Below are 19,581 nucleotides of genomic sequence, written 5' to 3' on the forward strand. Positions count from 1 at the left end.
GAGAAAATGTGCCTAAGGGGGAGAGTGGATACTTAGGAGGTCAGGATTGCATGACACTATTGCTAGCAGACAATTGAGAAGATCGTCTGAAAACCACATGGGTGCAGCCTCTGAGCATCTGAGAAGGGGCCTGCTGTGTCCCGGGTCCTACGGCTCCATGTGGACAGAGCCGTCCTATCTTCTGTCTTGTGCTGTTTGCACACCACCTGTGGGCTTTCAAGTAGGCAACCCCATGGCATCCCCTTCAGTGACTGTTGGTAAAGTTTGTAATTAGCACATGTGTGCGTGTGTGAAAGTGTGTGCCTGAAACTTGTTCAATTAGTTGTGACTGCATTCCCCCAGTGAGGGGACTGCTGTTAGTACTACCCCCAGAAAAACTGTCTTTCCAGATGCAAAATGTCACTTCATTTCGGACCCTGTCCCGTATGGGCTCTTCCTGGTGTATTCCTATACCCTCCATGCTGACCTTACACAAGATTTCAGTTGCTTTGAGTTACCCTTACAGGACAGCGCCCTTGAATTGCTTCTGTTGGTTCCGCCATGCTCTTCCTCATTTCTTCTTTCTGTGTTAAGACGATAAGCATATTCACTTATTACCTTGTAAGGCAAGGAGGAGACTGCTTTGATTTCTGTTCTGTTCTCTCACTCTCCTCTTGCCTCTTGGTTCCTCTGTCCTACAGAGAACTGGAAAGGGAAGGGGTGAGATGCCCACAGCGTGGCCAGACCAGGCACTGTGGAGGTGGCTTTCATGTGTTCTCCTTTGACCCTAATTAGCAATCCCAGGCTAATGATATTCCCACAGAGCTGGAGTAAGTACTTTGCTGTTTTACACGTAGACAGTTTAGGATCAGAATTCAGGTCTGAATCCAATTTACTGTATTGTTACTTGGAGTCTGTTGTGACACCTGGATCTTTTTCTTGGTTTGACTTTATTATTACTGTTATTATTGTTATCGCCCTAGCAAGGCTTGGATGAAATGGTCCTGTCCTACACTTGTTTGGTTTGTTTTGTCCAATTTGTTTCTTTTCCTTTGCTTTTTGAGGACTTTGTTAAACTGAAAATGGTAGAATTGGTGATAAAAGATCTACAAGAGATAGGTACTCATCCTACTTGGCACTTCATAAATACGAGGAAGGGAAAATTGTTCAAGATGCTAATAATGGCAATGGGAAGGAAAATGTTAAATTTGGTGACTTTTTTCCCTGAGTCTAAAATGCTCGTGGGTGTAGTGTCAAAAGGGAATGCAGTATATAGGTACTTCGTTGTTTTTGTCTGCCTACATCTAACTTAATTTATTAGAAAGCGAAAATCAAGATTAAGGCAGATTTGTCTTCAACTTCCTCAGATTGCTGGTAGTTTTGAAGAACAAAAGGGAATCGTGGTTCGCAAGTGTCAGCTGTGTGTCAGGATTACCTGCTATTATACTGCTCTTCTCTGCTTTTACTGCTGCTGTTTAAAATGTAATAAACTTGTGAAAGAGGGCTCATGTAGTAGCTTCTGCCCTTCTCAGAATTTATAGCCTCTGCTGGTACACTGCCTCGCTACCTTGCAGACTCGTAAGTGGTACCCAGTGCTTATTTCTCCTTAAGGGCTGAGCTCTTTTACTTGGTTCTATGTTCTTACTTTGCAGTTTTTCAGGCTTAATAGACCTAATGTGAATGCTGTAAAAAAGGCCAACTGTCGACTCCCTGCTCAATTTCCCGATCTGGGAAAAGCTTACTATGTAAGGTGAGATTTGAGGAGTTCTTGGATTTTTATTGTTTAATTGGTTAAAGTCATAACTGTTAAAATATTGTCCAGTTGGATTCTTGTACTTAGGATTTTCCATATCTTCTTCCCAGACATTTCTGGCTATGGAGCACTTTTTATTTGGAGGGACCCCTGTCCAGTTTTGTATTTTCATTTCTCTGGGTAAAGGTACTAAGTCCTCAAGAGCCAATATAAAATATTTATAGCATCACCTGGGTAGTTAATGGAATATCCCTGTGGGGGTAACCAAATTCACAAAAAGTAGCATAAAAAATAGAGGGACGTGTGGCAGAATCTCACACATGACACACACACACACAAGAAATGGGGCTAATTGGGTGACTCATACAAAGGTGTCACAGACAACTATGAAAACACATTGTTATGTGTACAGCTACCAACTCATCCTTTCTCCTCAGAGTATACCACAGAACTCTGAGTATCTATATCTGAAACTTGTTTTCAGTTATATCAGAGGCTGTGAAAATCTTAGGCTCTGAAAATAAAAGTGATTGGTTTGTGGGTGACAACATAAAACTGGAAATTAGACTTTCTTCTTAGGTGGGCAGCATATCCTCCCAGCTCTGCTGTCCTGGAGAGATCCCCAGCGCTGTGTTCTGCTTCTCTGGGCTCCTGGCTTTTCTCCTCCCAGCTTCCTTCCCTTCCCTCTCTGCTCATGTAACTCAGCCATCCTGCTCTATCTCCCTCGTGTCAGGATAAAACCAAGTTTTTCTCTTCCAAGCCCAAAGAGCTGAGCTTTTCCAAGAGGAAAGAAACCCCTTCTCCCAATCACTGGGATTAGAGGAAAGAAGCAACTCCCTCCCCGCCACTGCACCCCAAAATAGTGTTTGGAAGTGGAAGTACTGATGGTCCTTTGCTGGCCGTTCCTTCCAATGTCATGGCGGCAGTAAGCAGCATTGCATGATGGGAAAGCATCTCAGAAAGCAACTCAGAAGATGTGGTGGTGGCCACACAGTGATTCTGTCATTAGCCACCCACAGTACACTGAACAAACTGTTCACACTTCAGGCCCCCATTTCCTGTTTTTAGGATCAGAGGAATCGTCTACATGAGCTCCAAGGTATTGTTTGTTGTTGTTTCAAAAGTCTAGATTTGTTTTAAATTTTAATACCTAAGATAAATAAATGAAATGTCTCCTGAATTTGTTTTTTAATATGTCATTCATGGCCAAGAATATTGACTGATGTAAATGAATCATTTAAAGAAGTGTTATTTTATTTTCTATGGGACTATATTTTACTTGAAATGTTTTATTTTTCATTGTGTCCTTTCAATGGATTCCAGTGTGTCTCTGAGCTGAGTTGGTCTAACAAACTAAGTGATAACAGAATGGATATTGTGTTTTATGAATCAATCAGTCAGGCCTCAAAGGGATAAAAATTGTGAAAAAATACATAATTTATTCCAGTAAAAGGAGTAACTTATGACTGGAAAAATATACCCTGTATTATTGTATTATGCTCATTTGTCCCACAGGTGTGAAGAAACCAGGAAAGCATAAACATTTGGAAGTTATTGAAAATTTATTGAAAATGTAGTACAAAATTTCCACCCTTCTTTGTTCCCATCCCAAATGTAGAATTATTGTAGTTGGCTTGGTTTTTCTTCTATCTCAGAGGTGTAATTTTCCCACATGTGAAAAGATTGAATGGTTTGGATCTATGAAAACTAGTATACATGCCTTTATGATGAAATACGGACAGTGGGAGATGTGTGTCATGGAAGGCTTCAGTGCCTAATAAGGAAATAATCGGACTAACAGCAGGTGTTTTGATTAACAGAGAAGTTAGTTTATAGCATAATAAAGAATGGCATGAAAGATTATATTACCCAGAAAACCAAGATGAATTTTGGTGGGGGGTGGGTAGAAATTTCTTCCTCCCGACCCCTGTAAAAGTAATATATATTGTTGAATTTGGAAAAAAAAAAAAAAAAAGAAATACAAGATGCTAATGTTGTCACCATTCTCAAACAACTACTGTTATTTCCATGTAACACTTATTGTTTGCATGTGCCTATATGTGCATGCATGTGTTTTATTTCTCATTATGTACTCTGTGTGTATCTTGCATTTTTCACAAAGTCAATTAGGTCATTTTTCACAAAATGAAATAGGTCATAAATGGCAAGTGGAGACTGGAAAACCGAGGGCAGGAGGGCTCCAAACATTTACTCTTTCCATGAGGAAACTTTACTTTTTAATTCATGCTAGTTCAGTAGGTTTTTGTTCCGTTCTTCATACTTTGTCAATCTTACTGACATACTTACTGGATTTTAGTAGTTTTTTTCTAAGGGTATGGTGTATAGTAGTTGTGGGTGTTGAGTCACTTAATCTATTTTATCCATGGGCCCATTAAAAAAAAAAAATCAGTTGTGGTCCAGAGAAGTAGCTTGAGAATTTATCTATTCTGTCTCCTTTCTTCAGCTACCACTGCCCAGATGCTCTCTGTTTAAGGACCTCCTGACAGTAAAATTGTAAACCACAAATAGTGTTTAATACCCTTTGATGTCAGCAAATTATTCCTTCTACCTAATTTCAATACCTTATGGCACAGCTTAACCCCTTTCCCTTTTGATTTTTCTCCATTGGAGATGGGGAGCATCTGGTTACCTCTTTTGTAACACTGCCTTTTCCCAATGAAGAAACAAGCTCAAGTTACCCTCTAACTTTCTTTTCACATTAAATTTCTTCTTTTAGTCCTCTTTTACCATGACAGGCTTGCTATGAAGACCACAAACAGAGCCCCCAACATGTGGTGCACATTCAGAAATGAAGTTTGTTGGATAAACTTCAGTATTGGTTGTGAGTTGCTGTGTACATGAAGCATCACCTTCCTTCCTAATTCTCTTCTTCCCATCCTGGTCCCCATTTCTGTTCCTGGTTAGTACAACTTGGAAAGGCCTCTGAGTCTAGCTGGGACTAGGAACCAGGACCGTTGCTGAAATAACACTTGGAAAACCTATCTGTGAGGACTCTGAAGTTCTTAGCCAAGGGCTTTTCCCCATCTCTAGTCTGTGCCTGTAGGATCGGAAGTGGGGAGTAAACTGAACATAAGCCATTAGGGAGTATAGGTGTGTCTCTTTTCCAGCTGGTACTCATGTAGTACTTTGCTGTTTACAGAGCATGTGGGGGTCTTCACAAACATTTACTGAGCACCTACTATATGCTACCAGTGGGTGAGATACGGGAGCCTCAGGGTTGTTTAAAGCTCCTACCCTTAGAGAGTTCATAGCCCAGTTGAGGGGACAGAAGTAACAAATCATCATGAGCCATTGTGATAAGCTTTTTAACAGAGGTCAGACCAAGGTGCAGCATTGGCAGAAAGGAACGAGTGATTGGTCTTTTCTGATGGTCAAGGGAGACTTGAGAAAAGGTGGTTGACCAGAGTTCTAGCATACCACCTAAAATAGAATTCCATTTACGCAGTTATGTGGTTCCATCCCCCAACTAAAAGGTGAGTTTCAGATCTCCCCTCTTGGAAATCCTAGGTTGCTGGTGGTTGGCTAGCTAGAATGTTGGACATGATGGGAGACCCAAGTTTAGAAGTACCTGAAGAGTTAGGGGCCATGTCTTAGAGGACACTGCGTGAGAAATAAAAGCTGGAAATTTTTAAGTTAGGAAGATAACTGATGAAAGGGGGAGGATGAATGAGAGGAGGTGAGGGAGGAGAGCAAGACAAACAGGAAACATTTGCAGCCTTCCAAGGAGGAGCAGATGGTAGCCTGGGCGATGGCTAGACAACAGTGGGCTTGGGTCCGGCTAGGGATTTTGAGAGCAGGAGCAAGGATGGCCTAACTGTCACAAATGGATGTAGTTAAAGAAGTCCCCTTTGGGGGTACACCCCACATTTCCAGATGTGGGTCCTGTTTCCATGAGCTCTGAGTGCAACATGGGGGTGAGATGCTGATAGGTGGAGTCGTCACTTTGGAGACACTTGGAGAGCGGCCTGTGAGACATGGCCTGTAGGATGAGCTGGAGTCACAAATACAGCTGTGACTGTGGACACGACCTACACTAAGGGCTGGCTGTGAAGGGCCAGACTATAAATATCCCAGGCTTCATGATCTCTCCACATCTCAGTTCGATTGTCGCACAGAAGCAGCCTTGGACCACATGGGTAGCTGTGTTCCAGTACAACCTCGTCACAAGAATGGGCAGTGGGCTGGATTTGACCCATGGGTCTTCTGACCCCTGGTCTAGATGGTTCTCAACATGGAGACTGTAGTCAGTCATAGGAGTATGCCAGACCTAGATCCGCAGGGATTGCAGACCAATAAGTGTAAAAGAAGACAAACCAAAAAATGGGATTCCCATCAAGGCAAAGTGGGGAGAGATTTTCAGTGTTAGAGGTGTGGGTCAAAATCTGCTGAGATAACCTAAGTGCTGGGGCAGGGATGTGGTGTCCAGCAGGCAGGAGGGAAGTTTTGGTGGGTATAAGGGCAAAACCACTTTGATGAGTGAATGAAGTATGAGCAAGTAAGGACATGGGTTTTACCCCACATTGAAATATGAGGAAAACAGACTTTCGGGGCGCCTGGGTGGCTCAGTGGGTTAAAGCCTCCGCCTTCGGCTCAGGTCATGATCCCAGGGTTCTGGGATCGAGCCCCGCATGGGGCTCTCTGCTCAGCAGGGACCCTGCTTCCTCCTCTCTCTCTGCCTACCTCTCAGCCTACTTGTAATCTCTGCCTGTCAAATAATTAAATAAAATCTTTAAAAAAAAAAAAAAAGAAAAGAAAACAGACTTTCGTAAAGGTAAGGGAGATTACTTAAACCTGAGACAAAACTCACACTCAGAAATTTGCGTCTTGTGCTTGTGTGCAGTTTTTAAAAACTATGCCCACCCAGGCTTGAGCCAGGTCTCTTGGTCATCTTGTAAAATCCCAAGTTAAGAGAATCCTTTCTGGTTTGACCAAGAAGAATGAGTTAGCTGTTGGCCTACCAGTATGCAGGTAGAACCTCCCTTCTAGAAGTAACCTACTGCAGATTCTGCCCCTAGGGACCATAATGTTCATTTGCAGAGACCAGACAACACTTTCCCTAAATAACGGTACCACTTGCTAAGTCTGAAGGATGTGTCCTCCTCTGGGCCAAGAGCATCAGGAGTGCTAGCTCATTTAATCTGTGGATCAGCCCTCTGATTTCAGAAGTATTGTTTCCATCTTAGCCATGAGAAAAGCCGAGTAGCGTCCAAGATGACCTCCCCACCCCGCCCCGGCCCAGAGTAAGTGGCAGGCTAGGCTTTAAACTCCCATAGCCTATAGATTTCTCACAAGTAGAGGGGCACTGGCTCCAAATCTGGGACACGGGTGTAATGTCCCTTTTGCCTTTTCTGAGATGATGGTCTCTGCCTCCTCCTCCCCCATCTCTTTTTCCGATAGGGGCTATGGTTTAATCTTTAGGAAGGTTGCAGGGCTGTGGAATTTTGCTATATCCTGTATTTCCATTCTGAGGTCTACCACCATGGCTGGGCATGAGAACTTAGCCAGTAGTAAATGATAAAAATGTGTTGTGTTGGGAGGAAGGTGGGGAGGCAGAGGGTGTGGGTGTTGGGGGAGGACACAAATAGGAAGGAGAAGGGGTTTGTGGTGAAGGGTGGAGAGGGGGCCAGGCCTGGGGGGCCCCTTGAATGTGTCTGTGTACCCTAAACACATCTGTTTTTAGCTGGCTTGCTTCTGCTAACAGTTTCTCAATTTACATATGTAAGAACTACAGGCAGAAAGACTGGAATCAGGAGCTCATGGCACTTGGATCCCTGCCAGCTTTTATTTCAAGCTGACAACTTTCTGGATGTAATACAAGATTTATAGTTGTTTGTTTCTCCTAATGAGGTGGCAAGATAAGGCTGCATCTGTTACAGCTGTTCAGCACAGGATATGTGAATACTGATTTCCTTTTTAAAAAGAAACATGAAAACACAAAACTTACAAAGTCTACAACTGGTGTAAATGAGCGAACTGGTAATTGGGCTCATCATGGCAAGTAGACTTGTCTTACCTGCCTGGTGAGCACGGGAGGGAAAGAGAGTGGCACGTGGTGAGTAAAAACTCTCCCTTTTTCTCTCGAACTTCTGGAGGTCATGCACATCATGCACATAAGGAGGGGAAGGAAATCATCCGGATTTCTCTCTGATGTCTGAGTGATCCCTTCCTGGCCAGAGCCTGAATTCGGGAGTGCCCGCCCTCCTCAGTGCTTGCTACCATGGGTCTCTAGTGTTAAGGTGCTTGCTACCATGGGTCTCTAGCTTTAGGGACGCACTGGGAGCAGCTGCTCCTTGCCCGTCAGAGGCTCTCACCACATCCCTGCTGACTCCTCCTTTATCCTGAATGGAGCTTCTTGACTTTGTGCTTTCACTTGCAAGAGAAATTCTTTTCTCCCTCAGTCAAATTATATTAAGATGGGAACAGAAAGGTTTAAAGAGTGAAACCTACGGCTGTTTTAACTTCTTGCTCTCTAGCTAGGTAAACTGAGAGATGAAAACAGCCTTTGTATAGAGTGGAAGGAGGTTTTCTTTTTCTTATTTTTTTACAGTACTTTTTGACCCTATTCCACTACAAAATAAGTCCAGCTTGGCTTGGAGAAGAGCCACACAGATGGAAAATAGTAGAGAGACAGTAAATAAAATGTATCCTAAATGGCAGGGTTACCACTTGTAGCTTGATGTTATTGGGATTTGTAAGCTGTATCCCATTTTATTTTAGGAGAAATAAACTTATGTTAATGAAGTTGGCAGATGATCCCAAATCAGAGGAGATTTCAAAAACCTGGAAGGACAGAAATATTATAATTATACCTTTAGGAGATTAAAAATATGAGCAGGAAATAACAAAATGAGATACAGCTTGGGAAATGCACACTCAGCGCAACTGGGGAAAAATAATGTGAAATGCAGAATCCAAGTGAACAGAAGACATGCATAGTAAAATGCCAAAGAATAGCAATCTTTGGAAGTATCCACTGGACCCCCACGTTACATGACAATGAAAGGACCATTAGGGACCACCTATGTTGCTCATCCTCAATAAAGAGATGGCTTGTTTGGTGGAGAAGACACACAGCAGTGTTTGTTTTGGTTTCCATAATTTCACTATTAAAGAGCTGAGGAGACCAGAAGGCGGCCATTGGTAGAAAGTGACAAGCACCAGGAAGGATGGGGGTGTAACAGCAGAAGAGAGGAAGGTCTGAATTGATCCTATGATAGTGGGGTCCATCAATAGAGATGGACCTCAGGGAAATATAGGAGACAATATCAGGTTGAAGATCCAAGAGGGAGGCAGGAGAAGCTGTAGATCGCTTCACTGTGGGGCTTGGTGGAGGGGGTGGTCATTGTAATACCCACAAAAAGGTTTAGAGTAGGCAAGTCCAGGTTGGCAGGAAAGACAGTTAGTCTCCTATTTGTTGCTAAGCAGAAGCTAAAGAGAGGTTCAGCCATAGGGGTTTCTAGTTACACAAATACCTGTATAGTCCAACTGGATTAATCTGTAATCTAACTTGGGGTGTCAGTTATTGATATAAGATATCAGGTAATTATATCACATAGAAGTTTAGATTTTTTTCCTAGAAGGCCAAGAAATGTGAGAATCTCAGACCCCTTGGCCAAAACAAGAAAGCCAATCTTTAAGTATTCCTTCCTGTGCATAAGACTGTGTTTCACCTTTCTTAAATATAGCTATCTTAAATGCATTTTAAAAAGCAGACATTTACCAACACATACAGTTTTTCAGAACTTCCATAAGAAAATAACTTAAGAATAAAATGAGTTCTCGTGTTTTAGTTTGTCTGAAAAAAATAGTTTAAACATCAACTGATTCCAAGAAAATCATGGAAATTTGGATGAGTACTGGATGTAAATTCAACATTCTAAGAATGCTGATAATGTGTGAAGTTGAAATCAGATTGTTGGTTAGTGTCTCAAAATATTAGGAGTGATGCTCTCCCTTGGTAGTAATCAGCAGTTAATGAGCAGAGTATCCAGAATAGAAGTGTCCCTGAGATAGCTGAGACATACTCTCAAGCAAAATTTTAGTTCTTAAATGTAAAAACTTAGGAAAATTTAATTATTGATTCAACTAAAATGCAACTTTTATGAAATGAGAGCTCAATGTCATGACACGTTCAGGAAGGGCACTAGACCCAGGACTCAGGAGAATTGTGTTCTGAGGCTGGATCTGCCTCCTTGGCTGTGAGAACTTTGACAAGGCTCTGGAGATGCCTGAACCTGAGTCCACCATACCTGAGGGCAGGTGCCTGCCTTCCTCTCATTCTTTGTTGTAGACATTCAGGAGGTCTGGATGATTATCAACAGAAATCCCAGCAACCTTTCTTAGAGGTATTTCTAAGAGTCACATTGCTTGACGTACATATGAGGTATAGGAGATGAGCTACCCATGTAAAATACATTGTTAATGTCCACAATGACCATGTGACTAAAGAAGATAACAAAGAGGGACATTTGGTATTGTTGGTATTTCAACACCAGATAGTTGCCTGACAAGGTAGGGACTAATTTGACTTACTTGAATCCTCCTGACTTTTTTTATTGGTGGTGAATCTTTTGGACATTCACTCTGGGAATATGAAGTGGGACCTCATAGCCCGGGATTTTGAGAGCAGGTAGAAGAAGCAGTGGTTTGGAAGTGACCCTTGGAGGTTTAAGAGAGGCCACTTCTGTCCTTCTCAATCTCAAAGATCTGGAAGGTGGGGCGAGGTGTAGTGCACACAAGAGCTGGGGGTCTTTTCTGGGGGAATCAGTTTCCATTTTGGGAGGTAGAAGATTTCTGAAGAGGTGTAAGATGTAGGGGTGTTATGAGTTGAATTGTCTCTCTTATCCTAGGACTCCCCTTTTATAAAGGAGAGACTTGAACCCAGGCACACAGGGAAAACACCATGTAAAGATGAAGGGAGAAATTGGGGTAAGTTTTCTGCAAGCCACGGAATGCCACAGATTGCTACCATACACCACCAGGAGCCAAGAGAGAGGCATGGAAGAGGTTGTCCCTCACAGTCCTCAAAAGGAAACAACCCAGCCCTTGACCTAAGTAAAACTTCTAGCCTCCAGAACTGTGAGATAATACATTGCTCTGTTTTAAGCCAGTTTATGGGATTTTGTGGTGGCAGCCCCAGGAGAATAATACGAAAGGAGATGGTGTTACGAGGGAGAAATTCTGGTAAGATTCTAGCAGAGTGGCGGATGGTCCGGTCATAGGAAAGGAAGCTCAGAGAATAAGCTTGATACACAGGAGATAATGGGACTTGCTCCCACTGTGGGTGGCCACAGAATCTGGGAACATTACTTTGCTCTTACATACAGAATTTACCAGTCACATTTTTCATTTGTAATGGTGGAAGTTGCATCAGGTTCTGGCAGATGTGGGACTGGAAAAGCTTAAAGAAACATCAGACAAATGTGTCTTGAGGTGTCAAGCAGCACCATTGAAAGAGCTCTGCAGTGATTTGTTCTGAAGCTTTCAGCAAGCTGATCAATTTCATCCCCTTCACCTGTTGCGGAGTTTTTCTGAACCTTAGCGAGAATGCTAATTAGTTATGAAAACCTGTATTGATGAATGAGGTGAAGGTCCTCTGAGGAGCATGTACACCATCAGTTAACGGTTGATTTATTCGTTGATGGAATGTCCTTGGAAAGCATATTGCAGGTTATAAGGCAAGTCTTTGAAATGTTGTAGGATGGAAGTTAATCCTGTGACTACATCTATTACTTATGAAAGAAGAAGTATATACTGTCTTTTATAGTATACCAGAAGCTTTTAAAGTCATTACTTATCTTCTATTGTGGGTCTGGTTTAGCAATTTTTGTAAACCAACATCCCCCAGTATGTGCCCTGATCCTATGAAAGGGAAAAGACTGCAGTCCGTTCACCCCAAGTCTGAATTTTCTTGGGCAGCTGCCCAATTCTTTCTGGTTCCTTGGCTTATAAACTGCTATGACTGTAATAGATGTGATTTAGCCCTGAAGCTGGAGGCAGACTATTTTTCTTCATTCTCATCCGTTTTCATCCGTAGTAAAATAAACGGTAAGACTTGCATTCACCCTCCTGCTTCTCTTTCCTGCCTCCCTTAGATGTATGCATCAGCCAAATATGCAGGTCTGTGGGGTCACAGATGCTAGTAGGAAATGCACGCTGTATGTACAAATGTGTTTTTGGACATTTCATTTAGACTGCACTTTCCTTGGCCCTTTTGAAAGGACTAAGATGGAGGAAGGGCAGGACTTCACTTTTACACACAGGGTTCCATAGTTTGAGATTATGAGATCACTTCAGTTCCGTCAGTGATATTAACAATTAGGAGGTTAATAGCAAGCTGATAATTACACTGAGAATCCAGATGGCATTAGTGATCCCAACCCACGTGTGTCCTTATATATGTGACCTTGATTAGAAATCTCAAAAGCCACTGTGACTGTGAGTAACCTGCCCCAGACAGTGTTTGTAATAACTGGCTCCTTACAAGGCATGCTGTAAAACCAAAAGTGAGTTCATCCCAAGGGGTATACTGGAGTTTTCTTATCTTTGCTAGATTGCGTTTTCAGAGGAAAGAACCTAGTTTTTTGTTTGTTTGTTTTTGTTTTTTTTTAAATACGGTCCCATGTCTTGCAGACAATACAGAGGGAAATCATTAAGTCAGAGAAAGACAAATACTGTGTGATACCACTTATACATGGAATCTGAGAAAGCCGAACTCCTAAAATGAGAGACCAAAATGGCAGTGACCAGCAGTTGGGGAGGAGGGGGAAGGGGAGGGTTTGGTCAGAGAAGAGAAACTTGCAATTGTAAGATGAATAAGTTCTGGGGATCTAATGTACAGCATGGTCATCAGAGCTAATGGTATTGTGTTAGAGACTTGAAAGTTGCCCAGAGAGGAGATCTGCACCATTCCCTCCACAGAAAAGCCAGCAATTATGTGACATGAGGCAGTTGTTAGGTAACACTGTGGTGGTAATCATTTTGCAGTGTATCATTGTACCAAATCAGCATTTGTCTGCCTTACACTTACTCAGTGTTATATGAACACCCTTGGAGAAAGCTGTAGTGCTTTTCTGGTTGTGTTATACGATCGAGAGGAGTATGTATCTGTAGGACAGTGCTAGGGTAAGGGACCCACCAGCTCAGATTTGGCTTGTGAACTGTAGGGCTTAGGTGGGAGGGATGATAGTATATAATTCACTTCCCCCCTTATTCTCCTGAGGCTGATGACGAGCCATGTGCGTTATGCTGCAAGCTGACTGACGTCAGTGGGAAGTGTCATGCTCAGTGACAGGGAAGCCAGCCTAGAATTTAAAGCAAATTGTCCATTTAACTTATCTTTATTTATATCCTGTTTTGGTTCTAAAAAATGCACAGGAGATGCTTGAATTTGATCTAGCATCATTTTCAGGAATGTCTCACAAGGACTTAGAATATCTCATTTGCTTCTTCTAAGTCCATCTCTGCTCTGAGCTCCGCTTCCACCCTGTGACTGAGTATGGAATTTTCCTATGACTGGGCGTGTGCTGGGGTGCTTTCACATAGAAGTAAATATGAATTCAGCCAAGATAGAGTTGATAAAAGATAGGGCAGTGGGTCCTATTTAAAGAATGAAGTGACTGTCATGTGAATTAAATAAGTGCCAGGATTAATTTCTAGGCACTAGTAGAACTTTTAAAAATAAGATTGTTTTTAAGCAAACAAATACACACCTGAGTTTCATCCTCTAGTTCGGTTTCCTAGGTTTATTTAGGGTGTGTGTGTGTGTGTGTGTGTGTGTGTGTGTGTGTTGTGTGTGTGTGCACACATGCTTGCTAAAAAGGATATTTTAGTAAGAGAGAAATAGTGTAAGAATAGACTTGCCCAGCTTTGACAGAATGCCAAGCATAAGGCTGACTAAATCCTATGTTTGTGCCCTGTATTGTTTTCACCATACTCTGGGTACCTTAGGGGAATGACTTCTCATTCCTCTGCTGTGAACCTTTGTAAAAATGCCATTCAGTACCAAAGAGGATCCTCCAGAGCAAATTTTCTTCAGAAAAGACTTTAAAATCCAGATAGTGCAATTCGTATTCCTCACTTTTTCAGCTGAAATTGGCTTGCTTAACGGCATGCTCAATGAACTAATGGTAAAAGCCCACTCAAGACTAAAATCCCCAAAACAAACAACTTCAGGGATAACAAGGAAGACTTGTACAGAGCATTCAGGCTGTAGAGATTTGCATACTGACATAGACTTGACACAGAATGGATGACAGGGTCTGGGCATCTCTCTTGGTTATTTAACCTGGAAAATAAGAAGAGGGCATATGAAACCGTTGAAAGAATTTGAAGTTGAACTAGGGCGTTTTCACAATCCCTTTTTGTGCACATAATTATCTCTTTTTAAAGAAAAGTATTTGAGGTCACTTAGTATACTATAGTTGCTCAAATATTTGTGAAATTTCATTATAGTTAGAAGAAAATTAAGCCAGGCTGAGTCTATAATGTTCCCTGCTCACTTGTTGGAGATTCTGATGATCACGTACTGAGAGGGAACTTTCCTAGCACATTCTCTCTCCTGGACAGATGATAGATCTGCCCCACAACAGTAGCAAAGCGTTTCTTCAATAGCTAAAAATCTGACCATTCCAGCTGAAGACTATTTAGAGAGAAGTACATTTAAGACTGAGCTGTATAAACAGGTTCAAGGGAAAGCCTTTTTTTTTTTTTTTTTTTTTTTTTTTTTTTTTTTTTTTTAACATCCAGAGTTAAAATCACTGTGGAAAAATTCACATGTATTTCTTAATTCTATACTTCAGCATTGTGGTATCATCTCCAGCTTTTCTGCCTGTGTTTTCAAAATACCCCTGTGACCAGAGCTGCTTAGAGAGGATGTGTTTAGTTCCAGCCGGGGGAATCCCAGAGCCCACAGAGGACCATGTTCCATCTGGGCTGTGCTCCTCTACTTCCTCTGTAAAATGAGATCCTTCTTCCTTGTGCTTCCTGATCTCACCCAGGAGTTTTTCAAGTAGTTTTTGACAAGGGAGGATGTTACCATCTTTGAGAAGACTTAGAATGGTAGTTTTTGTGTTTCTGTGCACATATATGAGATCAGAAATGGGGATCAGTAGAAACTTATATTCACTTCAACTACAGCGCATTTATTCTCTCCATTAGTAGTAATAAGGGATCAGAGCCCGTCAGAGCCAGAGCGTCTGAGTAGGAAAGCATGTCTAGTTGTGTGTGCTCTTTAGGCTCCTATATCTCTGTAAGAAGGAAAGAACTGTGGGAAGGTCAGTAAAAGAGTCAGCTTTCAGGTTTGTATTTCCAAATTTTGTGGTGTTTCCACATAAGAGTTTAAAAACACTAAGGGATTCAATTTTAATTTTTCGGCAGACATAGTAAAGGGTATCATAATGTCTTCCACATACCAGAGAACCTTCACCGAACAATCTTTGCCCTGAAGGCTGCCTGCGTAGGAGCCCTTATGATACGGTGAGATCTGTGTGAAAACGGAGGAGGCAAGCCCCAGACGTCGAGGGGGAATTTAGCCACAAGGGGTTGCATTCTAAGGAGAGGGACTGCTCTGCAAATAATCTAGCATAGACTGGTGTGGAGTATATGGAAGGGAGGTAATATGATAGAGTTTAAAGATTTATGATTTATGTATTACTATGCCATTTAATCATAAAATCCTGTAAGGCGTTCACCGTCATCCCCATTTTATAAATTAAGAAAGGGAAGTAAGGGGTAGCCCCCAAACACACCAGTAAATTCGTTAAGGTAATATTGAAGTCGCTAAGAAATGTTCCTTGGGGATCTAAAATTAGAAAATTGTGGCTTTTCAGCAATATGACAATTTTAGCTGGCCTAGCTCAGTTACTTTGCTACAAGTATCTAAGTTAGTTTTGTTTCTGACAAGGAGAGTCATTGGATTCTAAAAACTTGATTTAGCTAATTCAGAAAATCTGAGGGTTAACTGTAAACATATTCATTGTTCATAGTGATTTGAGCATTAATTTGGTTTAAATTCCAATTAAAAGAGTTAAGTAGAGATACATTTGTACTATATTTTGGCTCTGTTTTCAAACAGTGTATAATAAATAGTATGGAACACTGTGAATGGACTAAATAATATAAATTAAGAAAATCTCATAGTAGGGAAATTATTTTTCCACAAGAGGAGGTGATGAGATTCTCCCCCGTGCTATTTCACGGGGAAGATTTTTTCAGCAGACTCCTCAGAGTTCCACCAAATGGTTTTGAAGTTTCTGAAGAACTGACCTGATTTTTCTCCTCACTACACATCTGAACTTTCTTAGGCTTTTGGAACTTTTTTCTGTTTTCAATGTTATATAAACTCTTCGGTTTGACCATTGAATGAAATGTTATGACATTGAAAGGGGAAAAAATCCTATAAGCATTAATCAATGTAAGAGATTTGTTGCTTTTTCATTCGACCCCAACCGGCTTTCATCCTGACATACACCATCCTGGAGGCATCGGCTGCTTGTTTAATTGTTAAGTACAGAACGTGGTTTGATCTCTTTCTTGTGCTTTCAGTCCTGGTAAATTAATCAAAAGAAGTTACTGCTCTGCTGGGCATTAGCCTGGGTTTAGATGTTTCTGCTTCGGGGCCTGTTCATCAACGAAAATGCTTTTAAGCCCCAAATGGAGAGTAAACAGTATCGTTGCGGCCGCTTTGAGCTGAGCCATTACTTGTGACCCGCTTACATTTGGGAAGGGGCCTGTTTGTATTAGCAGCTATTCTGGTTTGGGTCGTAACATTTTCAGAATGTTTCTTCTTCCTCTTTTTATTTTAACATTCTCAGCATTTACAAAGAGCCACCCCTACCATCGCCACCACACATACATCCCATAGGCACTTCCATCTCCAAGTGTGGAAATCGGAATGTGGAAACCCATTCGGGTCCTATGCCCAAATTTCTGTGAAGTCTGAAATCTCAACTACGTGGAGTAACTGGTGTTTGTCGTTAGAGGACAATGGAATGATAACGCCCAAGAGACGGACGTTCTAAGAGCAGTTCTTATGGACAGGAAACTAGATTCGTTTCCGTGAGTTAGCAGTTGACTTTCTTATTATCACTGGTACTGTTTGTGCCACATGTTGAACAAAAGGAAACAGTCTTCGCCTCCTAGGAAGTAGTTCCTTGAGAAAGACGGACACATAAACGGTCGTTTCAGGGGCATGAGGTGGAGTGTGCTGATTAAGGAATTTACCAGGGGCTCCAGGACGTAGAGGAGACTGGCGGGCGAGCTTGGGTTGGTGGGGTTGGTGGAGACCTCTCCCAAGGCGGAGGGGACACTGACGCCGGTCTGCAAAATGGAGTAGAAGTTAGCGGAGGGAGGAGATAGGGGACTGAAGGAGCAGCTTGGTCAGGAGGAGAAGCAGGGCGGCCGGACGGTGGGTGGGTAGGGGATGGGACATGGGCTTTGTCAGGGAGGAAGAAGCCTCATTAGACACAACGCTCTCAGAGTCCATTTCAGTTACATGTCTTTAGCAGCTTCGTCGAGGTATAATGTAGAAATAAAAACGGCCCATGCTTAATGTGTGCAATTTGATATTTGGACAAATGCAAGCACCCATGAAACCTTCACTGCAAAGTAATGGACGTATACCCATCACCTTCTAAAGTGTGATTGGGAAGCTTCTGGAATGGTGATATACTATACTTAGACTCATTCCTAGAGGGGGATCCTCAGGAATTCAAGAAAGTACCGTAGGAAGAGTGGCCTTCTGAGTAGGGCAAGGCTGCTGTGTAGACAGTAGTGGAGGGCAACAAACCCACGGGCTTTCGGCAGTTTTTCTTTAAAAATGAAAAGGAAATTAAAACAGGAAGTTTGGGTCATTATTGAGAAGAATGAATTACTTGAGATAACTGTAATACTGTCTCATGATCAGTGACATCTGAGTTTACTTTAAAAATAATTATTTGTGTGTCAAGAGTTCCTACTTGTATAGAAAATTTCTATCTTGAAAGAGATGCTCTGGAAAAGCATAGAAGTCCTTTTGGGATTACATTGGTAGTTCCGTAAAGTAACATGGAAGCACTGTATCTGTTTTTGAAGCCTGAGAATTTGCTGTTCTATTTGTGCAGGGTCTGAAATTAAAGTGAGCTTTGGGCCTGTGTCACAGTGTCCTGGAAAACTGAGAGAGGCTCAGGGGCATGTGCACAGGGTGCTGGTGAGCTCACAACCAGCACTGCTGTCTTCAGGGCACAAACTCCACATTTTCCTGATGAAACGTAGCCTACTGCCTATGTGTTATTGATCTGGAGGGGGGGGTGGGTGGGAGGTTCCCGAGTCTCTTACAACCGATTCCATATTTATTTGGAGGGAACTAAGTTAATCCCACCCCCTTGGCTTATTTTGAATTCAGCCTCATCAGCCAATGTTTAGTGAGGCTGAGACTATAGGGAAGAGATGGTGCCTGGAATGGGAGGCATAGAGGCAGGGTGTCAAGAAATATCAGCCTCTTGTTTTGCGGGACTTTTCCATGTGTTTTGGTATTTAGAACGTGGAGCCTAATTCTGTGAGCCTGTAGATATCCTACCATGTAACACAACCCAAATGGCTACGCTCAAGGGCAAAGGTAACCATGAAGGTTTTAAGGAGGAGTCCAATTGAGTAAGGTCTCAAAGGGTATTTAATTGGCTTTTGTTTTTAAGAACTTACTTGCTTTGTCCTGATAATAGTAGTACCTATTTAACATGTGAAACACAGAGAACAAAAGGGAAGGAATAATTCTCCTAAATCTGTGCTTGTCAGAAGCAAACACTTTCTCAGTCGTTTTCTTCTGCACTTCTCTCTCGGCATGTCCATGTGTGTCTCCTTCCTGGTTGTCCCAAACTGACGCCGCTGGGCGTGCAGTCTCTCCGCCTGCTGTCTTCGTTTGGTGGTACACCATGGACATATGTCCCTGTTCCGCGGGACACATTTTAGGTCTATGGCGTTCTTGACGGTATGGTACTTAGGGACGGTGCTCTCAGGGCTGTCGGTGACCCAGCACTGCGTCTACTGACCCATCTACTTTCTTATCAGACGTTCTTGCAGTTGATTGCCCGTTCAGAAGCTACGTACAGTCCTGTCTAGGCGTGTTGGTAGTAGGGTAGGGTGCTTATTGACCCACACGTCGACTTGTGTATTTCTGTTGTATTTAGTTTTTGACAAATTCTGTTCAAGCTCTTCCCTTCTCCTGGGCTGTCCTTTGGTCGGTTTGGCCCGCCATCTGCTCCCTTTCCTCTCAGCACTAGCACAGAGGAAGACAGCTACAGTTTTCTGTTTTGTTTCGCTTTTGTTTTTGTTTTGTTGTGTTTTTGTTTGTAGGTTTGTGTTTTGCGGACTCACCAGCCTCCAGTGTGTCTTCAGCTGCTCGCTCGGGTTCTGGCAATTTTCCCCTGAAGTTCAGCTGGCTGGAGTGGTGTAGACAGGACTTAGTGCTCTTATTGGAACAGCGGGTACTGCCCCAGCATGTTTAAGAACACCGTATAGGCAAAAAAGCAGGTAAATCTGGGAAGGGGCATCCCAAGCAGACCTGGAGTATGCCCACTGGGACTTGCAGCCTGAGTGAAAATGCCTAGGTCCCATAGCTGGTCCCACAGCTGGTCCCATGGCTGCCTTTGGCTCAACCCACACGCACATCCAGAAAACCATCTTTAGCTTGAGCTGGCGGCTGAATAGCCGCCCAGCTCAGTGCTGATTCACAGGAGTGTTGGCCAGACACTCTGGTTGTGTGGTTATTCACTTCCCCTTCCCTTTGATGAATACAGTGCTCTGCCTTCTAGAGCCGTGTGTTGCTGTAAATTTGGAGACTCATCCTAGTGGGG

The 19,581-nt window shown here is 42.5% G+C and overlaps 1 protein-coding gene across 5 annotated transcripts in view; it reads left to right on the plus strand.

The window, feature by feature from the left end:
* LOC116574179 (phospholipid-transporting ATPase IB) overlaps positions 1-19,581 on the plus strand; it is a 595,210-nt gene that overhangs the window by 327,146 nt on the left and 248,483 nt on the right. The window lies entirely within an intron of this gene.

This window comes from Mustela erminea, chromosome 15, assembly GCF_009829155.1.
Source record: "Mustela erminea isolate mMusErm1 chromosome 15, mMusErm1.Pri, whole genome shotgun sequence".
NCBI classification, from domain to species: Eukaryota; Metazoa; Chordata; class Mammalia; order Carnivora; family Mustelidae; genus Mustela; species Mustela erminea.